Source organism: Streptopelia decaocto, assembly GCF_964273445.1.
Source record: "Streptopelia decaocto genome assembly, chromosome: Z".
In the NCBI taxonomy this organism is placed as follows: domain Eukaryota; kingdom Metazoa; phylum Chordata; class Aves; order Columbiformes; family Columbidae; genus Streptopelia; species Streptopelia decaocto.
In genome coordinates this window covers 35,061,302-35,071,776 of record NC_138657.1, presented here as the reverse complement: position 1 = coordinate 35,071,776, position 10,475 = coordinate 35,061,302, and the positions used below count along the sequence as shown (strand labels likewise).

Here is a 10,475-nt window from a genome sequence, read left to right as displayed (position 1 = left end):
ATTTCTGCAGCTGTAGTTAGTGGAAGCTGAGCTTTGAAAATACAATGCTAAATAATCATAAGAAACAGGTTGCAGACATTTGAAATTGCTTACCAACTTTGAATATTTCTGCCTCTCTTCTCAATCTGTGAAGTGATTCATTAACATTTGTGTATCACTCCAGCACTATTACGGTAAGCATCACTGAAAAGCCCTTGAGGAAATTTTATATTCTATTTTTCAAAGCAGGCTTGAATAGAGTTCGATGAATAACACATTAGGCACCAGTGCCTAATAATAAGGAAAGAATAAAATATTAAACACCTACAGGGCACTGTCCTTCCTAAGTAATTGAATGAGGCAGAGGTCTTGTGAGAAAAAAACCTCTTTGTGACTGTGTCACCATACATGATGACAATACATATGTATGAAAAAGGTTGAATTAAGGTAGCACAGAGCGCCTTAATGCTGGGATTTCCTGAACCCCAAATGCTTAACTTTGTCATCTTTTAAAAGAACAGTATTAAGATGGGCTTTCTGTTGGTAATACATGAACAACCTACAGAGAAAATATATGTCAAATGTTTGACATACAGATTTTACTGGGATGATTTTCGATGACCTTGTTGTTTCTAAACAGTCAGTTTAGATACCAGTAGCTGGTATTACATTTAATTAATATTTTTTATTAAAGTTAAGTAGATTAATCTGTGCAGGAGTTGGAGGAGCAATAATTTTGCCATTGATAAGTTATAAATGCCTCCAGTCAAAGTTGAGATAAGATCTTTCTTGTACACAAATATAGGCCATACTTACACCTAGTGCCTCTCTGGTACCCCCTTGGTGGAAATTGCACCAGCTGCAGCCTCCTTTGAACAAACAAAACTGCAGTGGTATTCAGGGTGGAGGTAGAAACATGTGAGAAGGATGTGAGGGTAGTTCAGGGAGCAAAGGTGCTTTTAAATACAAGTGTTAGCAGCTCAGACTCTGAAGTCTGCCACCTGTCTGGCAGCACCACATCACTGAGGAGTTATAGACATATGTGTAGCACCAATTAAAAAAAAAAAAAAAAAAAATCCCCTTCCCATAAGTAAGAGGAAGAAAAAACCAAATTCTAAATGTAACTCTTCCATGCACTGATGGAACAGGGACCAAAAGAAACAAATACAGAAATTCTCCTATTATGAATAATAAGATCCACGCAGAACTGCAACAAAAATATTTCCTTTTTTGAGACCATACAGCCAGAGTTTCCTTTGAACCTCTTGCAATGGAGCTCCTGGGCAGCCCATACAGCTAATTCTTCTGCAGTACCAAGCTCCCCTGCTCTGCTGGATCAAAAACCTGTACGACAAGGTTTTTCTCAAAGAACACAGCTTTATGCCAGCCAGCTCCAGAATACTATTCCTTCTTCTATTTATTTAGAAGAAACACCTGCTAAAAGATGGGGATTCGGTGTACAGACATTTAGGAGGAACGAAAACAAAAGAGAGAGAGAAATAGTGTTACAAGCACATTACCTCTAGAACCACAAGGAAAGCTCTCATGAGCAAACTGATATTTATATGAAACTGCTATTACAAACTATGAAATGCCCCTGTCACGTCAAAGTAAATATGTTTATAGAATGAATTATCTTTATTCAGCACAGATCCATTATAGGAGGTGAGCAGGGATATCTTTGTCTTTTGTGAAGGTGTAGATTATACATTACCCTCTCTGGAATGTCCATGAGAAAGTTACTTAATACTCTGAGTGGTACTTGCAGGGAAAGGAAAGGCAACTGTTATCACTCGGGCTTCCCTTGGGGGATGCTGTGATAATAACTTTCCCGTTTAAATTTGGGAAATACATAGTACACAAATGAATGAACTTCATTGTCTTTGAAGTTTCCTATGTGAGTCATGATGAAGATTCTACATAATTACATTAAAATTACGGGGACAGGAATCAGCATGCAAACAGACCATGGGCAAACCTATAGTTATGTGATTCTATCAACTATACAAATGAAAATAGCTCCCTTTCCATGCTACTTGCCATGGTCTCAGTGTTACATAAGTTAGTGATAATATCTAAACATGTTTTCAGAACTTAAAAAAATCTTGCCAGAACAATGCAGTGTAAAAGCCTTATAGGAAATTTGCTGAAAGCCAGTATTAGTAATTCATTTAACATCAAGCCTGCCAAGCATGCCTATTTTGGGGGCCCAAATACAGAAGCTCTAGAAAGAGAACTCTTTCGTCACTGTACAGGCAACTTGCATTGGCTCACAACCTCCTTTTCACATTTCCAGCGTAGCACAGCAGCACATGAAACAGACAGGGGCGAGAGAGCTGGCAGAGTGGCTGGGAAGTCAAGAGGCATTTAGAAAAGGCTTGCTAGAGGAACAGAGGTATGAATATCTCTAATAAACTTCAAAGCTTGTATAATGCACACCAGTGCTAAGCGGAACGTGGGCAAACCCAGATTGCGCTGCACGCTTTTGCTTCCAGCTAACCTGACTTAGATGACTATTAAATGTTATTGATGGCAAACAAGAACTTCCTTCAGATGAGGTGAAGTTTGAAGGGGAATGGGAAATTTTTTGTAACTGTCAGAGTGTTTCCAAAGCCTGTTACTCCCTGTCACCCTGAGCATTTTTCCCCGAGGAGGGGGCAGAGGGAAGGAAGTCTTGCAGAACAACCTGAGAACAAGTTTCAACACTGACCACTGCCTGCTAGTCCTTTTATTTATCACTGTTCTCTTTTCTGTGTTATGAAAGGAAGTCCAAGTTTTTCTCTGTGGTAAAGTACATTTTGTTTTTTGATAAGCAACTGCAATATATATTAAATGGACAGTTTTTCAAAATCAATTTTTGAGGTTCTGCAGCTTCTCTCGAAGTGCAGGCAGAACAGCAAATACCAAAGAATGAAGTATGTGTGCACTCTTGTAGTAATACATGAATTTCTATCTAATTTCTTAATAATATCAGTAGACCAGACAGATTTTCTAAGTGAAATCAGATTCCTTTTCTAAAATTATTTCTAACTCTGCTCACCTTAATTTGGTGTTGTCTCTGCTGCAGAAACAGCATGACCAGAATCTGTAAGTTGCAGTGGCTAGAGCCAGCATCCCCAAGCCCATATTTAGGCATCCAAAGAAATGGTCTGATTTCCAAAACCGCTGAGCAGCCAGCAGCCCTAATTGGAGTCCATGGGAACTGTTGGATGTTCAGCACATTTGAAAAATCAGGTCACTTATGTAAGCAACTAATTGTTGCTGTAAGAGTCCAACTTAAGCACCTAGTTTTACAAGGGTTTGATGTTGCTTTGCCCAGAAACCTTTCAAAGCTGGGCATTTGGCTTGTGCTCAGTGTTGACCTGAGTGGAGGCTCTGACTACAGTTTACATCCTGGGAAACTCCCTCCGGGGGGGCTGAGGTTCACCCCACCTACCTTTTCAAGATATCTTGGTGCGGCACCCATGTTGGAGATGTGAATGCGCAGCAGCTCTCTGTGATTTGGAGGCAGCGGCCCTGCCAGGCTACAATGACTGCCTGGTCCCAGGCCATCTCCCTGGACCCCATCAGCTGCCTCTGAGTGACCCAGGACAACCGGACACCACCCCTGCAGCCCCTCTGGGCCTCTGACATGAAGAGAGGGGATGCTTCAAAGTTTTTGCCCTATTTTAACGGTGTTCCTGGAAATTCTGAGGCTTCATTTCCTTTATTCTACTCCCTTTGGAAAATAATACACAAACAAACAAAACCACCAACAACAAAAACTGTGGAAGAATCCTGCAGAAAAAGACCCTGCTCTCAGCTTGAAGACCATCCCCTTTGTGTCAGCAGGGATCAGCCTCCAGTCCTGTGTGACATGCTGCTTGCTGAAGGGTGTGAAGCAAGTATGGGACAAACAGTGCCATGAACTATTTTAGTGCTAAAATGAACTTTGTGTAGTAAACATGGGGAGGCTTAAGTTCATTTAGTACTTAAGAGGGTAAGTTTGCAGAAGTTCTTGTAAATCTCTATTGCACAACAGGCTCAGTGCGACTGTCGTCCTGAAGTAATAGATATTCCTCAACATTGTGAAACATAAATAGGTGTCTTAGTCTGACTTTCCACATCAGCAAGGATCAGTGCAGAGTGTTTTCCTCTTTGTTCTTATGTTTAAAATAGTACACAACAAATGTAAGCAAGTTTCTTAACTCCTGGGTAAGGTCTGGTTTCCTAACTCCTGGTTCTGGGCCAAGCTCTAATCTCGGGCACACAGCATGCATAATCATGTATCTCCACAGACATTTCCAGGTACACAGTGCTGCCTACAATTCATCCAAGATTACAATCTGACCTGCAAAGAATGTTCTGGACATGGAGGATACAGGACAAACAAGTCGCGCAAAGGAGCAGAAGCAGCAGCGGCATTCCTTGGGCTGGAAGCCCCAAGTGCTGCTCACAATAACAGGTCCTGAATGATGACTGTCAATTTTCAGAAATAGTACCTTTATGAGATGTACTAGTATTATGAAATATTTGCATTTCTTTCATTACAGCATCCCCACAACCTTCAGAAAGTAGGGCAGGCTGATGGGGTGCATTCAAAGAAAAGCCACACCGGGTGTAATGTCAACACCGTCACTTAAAATAAAAAATTAGCTGTCTTTGTTTAACTTAATTTAGTAGGGGGTAGGAATAGCTGCTTGACTGTCAGGTCTCCAGATGCAAGTCAGCTCTGGCTTTAGATGAGGTTCAGGGTGGCTGCAGCTGTCCCATGGCTCCCCAGCATATCCTGCTACTGCCTTTCTCCCCGGGCCTGGCACTGTACTCCTTCACCATCCAGCTGGTGGGTGAGCCTGCGTCCCTTCGTTCTAGGTGAAAGTTACATTTCACATTCACAACACTTAGTAGTGTTTGTGTTGCTCGACGTAACATCAAAGCACTTTGGAAGGAGCTGGCTGAGCTGTGTGGCTGCCTGGGGTGGAGCAGGACTGGAAGGTGTTTCATCTGTCAGGTCCCTGAGGTGGATCCAGAGATGGCTGCAGCTCTGGCACACATGCAGGCATAAGAAGTACATCAGATCCAGTGATCTTTCTGCCAAAAGGTGCATTGAATCAGTTCACTGAACCAACGCAGGGGCTAATCCACCATCTGTTTGAGCTGCTCACTGGCCAGCCCTGCAACTCCTGAGAGCAAGGCAGGATATGAGCAGGAGCAAGTGAACAAATTGGAGAGGGAGGACAAGGAGCAGGAGCTCCTTTGAAGAAATCTCCCAGTTGCATTCAGCTGGCTGTGGTGTGAAACTGCACATCAAGTAAAGCATGTGCCCACGTGGAGCCAAATGCCCTCCCTGTTTCTCCTGCACCAACCCCTTCCCATTGGCAAGGCGCTCTCTTCTCCATAGGTGAGAAACACTGCCCCTTTCTCCCTTTCTCATTCAGCGCCCATGTTTTGATTAGAATATTATTTCTATTATTAGGAACTCAAGGAGGCATGTATTTGCAGTACTCTATTGTACATCGGTAGACTAATATGTCAGTGTAGAGAAGAAGGGAGGTAATAAATTATGTAGGATCTGTACAGTCAGCCCTACGGGCTGAATCACATTTGTTGATGTTTTGATAGAAAATACCTTGCAGTTGACAAGCTGGAGTTAAAGTACAAGTTGGTTCCTGTGTCTTATGGGTAGCTGTCAGTATGAAACTATCCTCCTTTAATGTCTTAAAATATTTAAGATGTAGGAGGTAAAATTTGGTGTTTCATCACTGTTCACCCTTTTCCTTTCTCATCCCAAAAATCAGCCTCCCCCAACTAATTTTATTGACTCCTTTACAGTGTTGCAGTCTGTTCTTTTCCGGCAAGCTGGATGGATTTTGTTCACAGGAATGAAGACAAGAAATGTGTTTGTACATTCTGCTAAATTCAGACGTAAGCTTACTCCCCCTTCCTTTTCTTCCTCATGGCACATACTGTCATTGTGAGATGACGCAGAAGTGCATCATCACAGAATATCATGACTTGTCAGGACAGGCACTGCCTCTAGCTTTGTTTTAATGGCTGGCCTACAACTGAAATGAAACTTAAAAGCTGCCATCGTTATGGCAGCTAGTAAATATTACTGGGAGTCAAAGTTACAGATAGAAAGCTGGCAAGAAAAATCACTCACCTACTCAATATCAAAGAGTTGTGTCTGTGCCAAAAGCAGTGGAACAGCGCCAGAGAAAATGTGTTGCAGTAACATTACACATTGCCTTTCTGTGCAAAAATACTGGACCAAATTCAGACTTCGGTGTAAGCAAACCGAATACTGTGAACACTTCTGGTGCTGTACATACCTGTTTACATCCATGTGGCCCACAACCATGTGTTCAAATTAAATTAACTGATTAAGAGGAATTTGCTTGAACCGATACAAACAAAGGAAATACAGTTCTAGGGCCAATGGCATAATGTCACCTCACATTGCTGGGGCTCGAGTGTTAAGGGAGAAAAAATTTCAGTCTGAACTCAGAAAAAAAGAAAGGGCAGAGCAACACACACAAGGGTCTTTTCCAGCCAAGGACTCCCCTGAGTGCCAGATTATAGGGGAAGCTCCTGGTTCCATTCAGCTGATGTTTGCTTTCCCAACAGGACCCAGAAGGGAGATCATGTGCAACTTCTCAAAGCGTGTTGCCAAGCATGCGTGCCCTCCTGGCCCCCCTCCTCCCCAAGCAGCTGCTCTCACCCTTTCTTCCTGCAGCCTGATGGGCTACAGGCTCTTCCCTTGTAGCTGCACATGGCTTCATGGTGCCAAGACTGCATTTTGCCCTCAGTGTTGTTTATTTCCAGCCTTAGTTTGTACCACAGGTTGTTGTTTTTTTTTCCCTAAAAAATGTGGTTTTCTTAAAGCAGATAAGAGCATTATCAAGGAAAATAATGTGGCAAGCCACCAGGGTACAAACTGGCTAAACCCAAATGTAAAGTATTCTGTAACAAATATTGCTGGTATGTGGGCAAGAACCCTGAATAATTTCATTAGTTAGTTATATGCCAGTAACTGTTTTTAAAGGGCACACTATTTACACTGTAGGCTGTCAAACATGTAATTACATGATAAGGATGCATATTATTTTATTGTTATGAACTCTGTGAATGCAAGACATAATATGTGTTGTAAAAGCAGGTCATCTGGTCTATATCATAGCTAAGACCAAACTTTTTCAGAGTCTCTCAGCATTAAGGTGTGGGGTTTTGTTCTTTATTTTTTCAAAGCTGCTTCTATGTTCAACATAACAACCATTTTTCCTGTGTTTCCCACTCTGTTTTAGAAGAAAGTCATACCACATACACTGTTCAATAAAACTATGTGTATTTACTGTTAATATATAAGTTCATTACAAAGAAGGCATATAAGGAAGAAAGAATTGCTTTAAACCTATAGGAATATTTCATGCTACTGAAGCTGTTGGTGTTATAAGGCTAACTTGCTTGTTTATTGCAGCCTGTCACTACTTGTCACAGTTGAGGTTGTTTTGATGACCTTACTGTGAATTTCTGTTAGTATAGACTGAGCTTTGAATCTTAAGCATTTCTAATATTTGTTTTGGGGGTAATTGCAATATTCTTGTAATGCTTATTTTGTCTATATTTTTAACCTATGCTCTCTGTCTTAACTCTATTGTTAACATAGTCTTGGCCTGAGAATACTATACAGTAGGTATAATGAAATAATCAGTTGACAACTTTGTGTTAAGATTAGGTATTGCAATTTGATGTCTGCACTGAGCAAGCTAATGGCAGCACTGAAGCTGGAATTGCTAACACCATGCTGGGCACACCTTGGGCATGTATTTGCACAGCAAATGCTAAAAGGTGTTGATATTGGCCTTTCAAATGAATGAAGAGCCAGAAGAAGGGAGACAGTGAAAATTAACACAGCAAAGGAAGAAGGATTGAATGAGATAACAAGGAGGAACACTGCCTGAGACCTAGGCTTTCTGGGATACTTCTAGAGATCTACAAAGGGAGAAACTGATGCAGCAGACAGTCTCAGCACCAGCTGAAGAAAATCTCTGCTGCATTAATCTTATTTTTGTTTGTTATTCCAAAGAATGTGATGTATGATATTCAGTTAACTCTGGCTGTTATCATTTGTACTGGGATATTATCACTGGTATCCTCCCAGACATGCTTCCCATCTAAGTCAGATTGTGATGCCCTTGCTCACTGAGCAGTATTTCAAAGCCTGGTCTCCCATCAAACCTGCTTGAGGTTGGGGGCTGTATATGGCCTTCACATGTCTTAGCTCAGCCATTCAATTTTTGCCAACTGAGGGCTCTTCCCATACTTTCTGTAACCTAAGGAGAAAGTATAACAAGACACAAGCCAGGAAACTACAGCTTTTAAAGTCAACTTCTTGTGTTCCTGGGCACGTCATGATCTTGCCAGTTAGTGGATCCTGCTCCAAATCAGGAAGCCAGCAACTGTTCATCTATTTTACAGTCAGATTACAGAGGAAGTTAGAGTTATTCCTCAGTCATTGTAGGCTTCATTCTCCTCTACTTTGCCATGCTGGCTGTCAGAGTAAGGAGCCAAGCTCATGATGTAGGATAGGTCTTTATCCTTAGCTGCTTAGACAGAGCCTAGCTGTTTATTAGTCTCCATTTTAATGTGCATGATTGTTTTTCTCAAGTGATAAGATCTATGGATTGAAAAGAATTCTCCTGAATCTAGTCTCTTGCAGTCAACCCAAACCCAAAAGCACCTCTGACACTTTAATTGTAAACTACTCCCAAACCAAGGAAAGAACCCAGGAAATCCTGAAACCAACATTTGCACTCGGAGGGCTGCTCTCCAGCAGATAATTGCATGACTTTCTCCACCACTTCATCTGCTGGCAGAATACAGGAGGACTGTGCAACGCCTTTCTGGGTTGTCATTCCAAAGCCATAGCAAAGAGAGAAATGTATAAATGTCAGAATCCTAACATATACTCCTGTGGTCTAGGTATTGCATTATAGAGGTCAATTTTCACAGATCATACACTGCTGTTTATATCTGGGTTGATGAGATCTTACTTCTTAGGAACTGGATGGGGTAGAGATACTGAAATAATGTTTGCCGGTGTAGTGGTGGCTTCCAAATTTCAGGCAACACTTCCACGGAGGAACCTTCCCAAGAACCCCTGATACGTCTCTTGTAAAGGTTACTAGCACTCTGTTAGAAGACTAAATGCCTAGGAGCACCGTTGATTATAATCTTTTGACTGTAGTTTACTAGCATAAATCTTACCTACATCTGTAGAGTTAAACCTGTTCACATGTAATTGATGTTTCATGGCTGCTATAAGGTGCAGGATTTTGGGGCTGGGAACAGGGAGCAGGATGGAAGAGGCAAGGACTCTAAGTTGCAACCTTTACACACAAATTCCTTGCCCTCATTTTTGTTGATCACAGGGAAGCGACTACAGAAATGTGAGTGGCTATGAAAACCTCCACAGGTGACTGCACAGTAGTTAAGCTGAGGGTTTTGTTCAGCAGGACTCCTTTCCACCCCCATGGCAGTAGTGCAGGCTTTCAAAAAGGAAGTTGGCTATATGCAAATTAGATGCAAATACCTAATAAGATTGTTAAATAATTGGCAAAGAACATCACACATGGTGCAGCATCAAATTTGGCAAATACGACCATCCCTACTGTACTGGTAGTACTTCATCGGTGCTAAACTGATTTATACCATCTGAGGATCTGGCCCACCTAGCATATGGAATTTCCTGGATAAGCTACTACTCCCTGTCATACTTAATCACTGATAAATACAGCCCAGATTTATATTGTATGTATATGCTGAATTTACTGGATGATATTTCTCATTCTGCCATCAGTTTGAGCAGTCTAGTAAAACAGTCATTGCAAATGCACTGTGTGCTGTAGTCAGAGCTGATCACATGCTGGCATTTAGTTTTCTTGATAAAGAATAGAGGAAATAACGTAAACAAGTATGCTTGATTACTTTCCCACCCCCGTTCATCCATTTCTGAATCATGTTGGATTAACAACGCATTTGAGACAAAGATACTGAATTTTATTAGCATTGCTTGCTCACTGGTGTCATTATTAAATGCTGCATTATTAGCTACTCGGGTATAGCATACATTCTTCCTGTGCTGTTCCTCAGAAAATAAGCAAAAGCCAAATTGTTTTGTGGCATACTGAAACCAGTGCTGACTTTATGCAGCAGATGTTCATCTAGCCACGCATGTAGATGATTTCATAGATGGGGCGAGTGTGCTCACCAATCACACACATTGCTTTTTTTCCTCCAGCACTGAATCATCATCTCTCCTTAACTGATTTTTTTTTTTTTAATGGAGAAAGTAGAGCACTGTGCAAACAGTCGTGGCCTTTCCTGTCTTTAACCAACGTATTTTTAATGCCCCAATTCCAGGCTGACCTCCTTTTTCAGAGCTATCTTTGGAACTCAAATAATACTATGAAAATACATTTGTCAGCTTCATGATTAGTGCTGTAATGATGATTTTC

The 10,475-nt window shown here is 41.4% G+C and overlaps 1 long non-coding RNA gene across 1 annotated transcript; it reads left to right on the top strand.

The window, feature by feature from the left end:
• The first annotated feature begins 3,866 nt into the window (after positions 1 to 3,866).
• Positions 3,867 to 8,183, top strand: LOC309451382. Its single transcript, XR_014186242.1, has 3 exons — positions 3,867 to 4,423; positions 5,791 to 5,883; positions 6,586 to 8,183. It is a non-coding gene; the product is annotated as an uncharacterized lncRNA (long non-coding RNA).
• Positions 8,184 to 10,475: the final 2,292 nt, after the last annotated feature.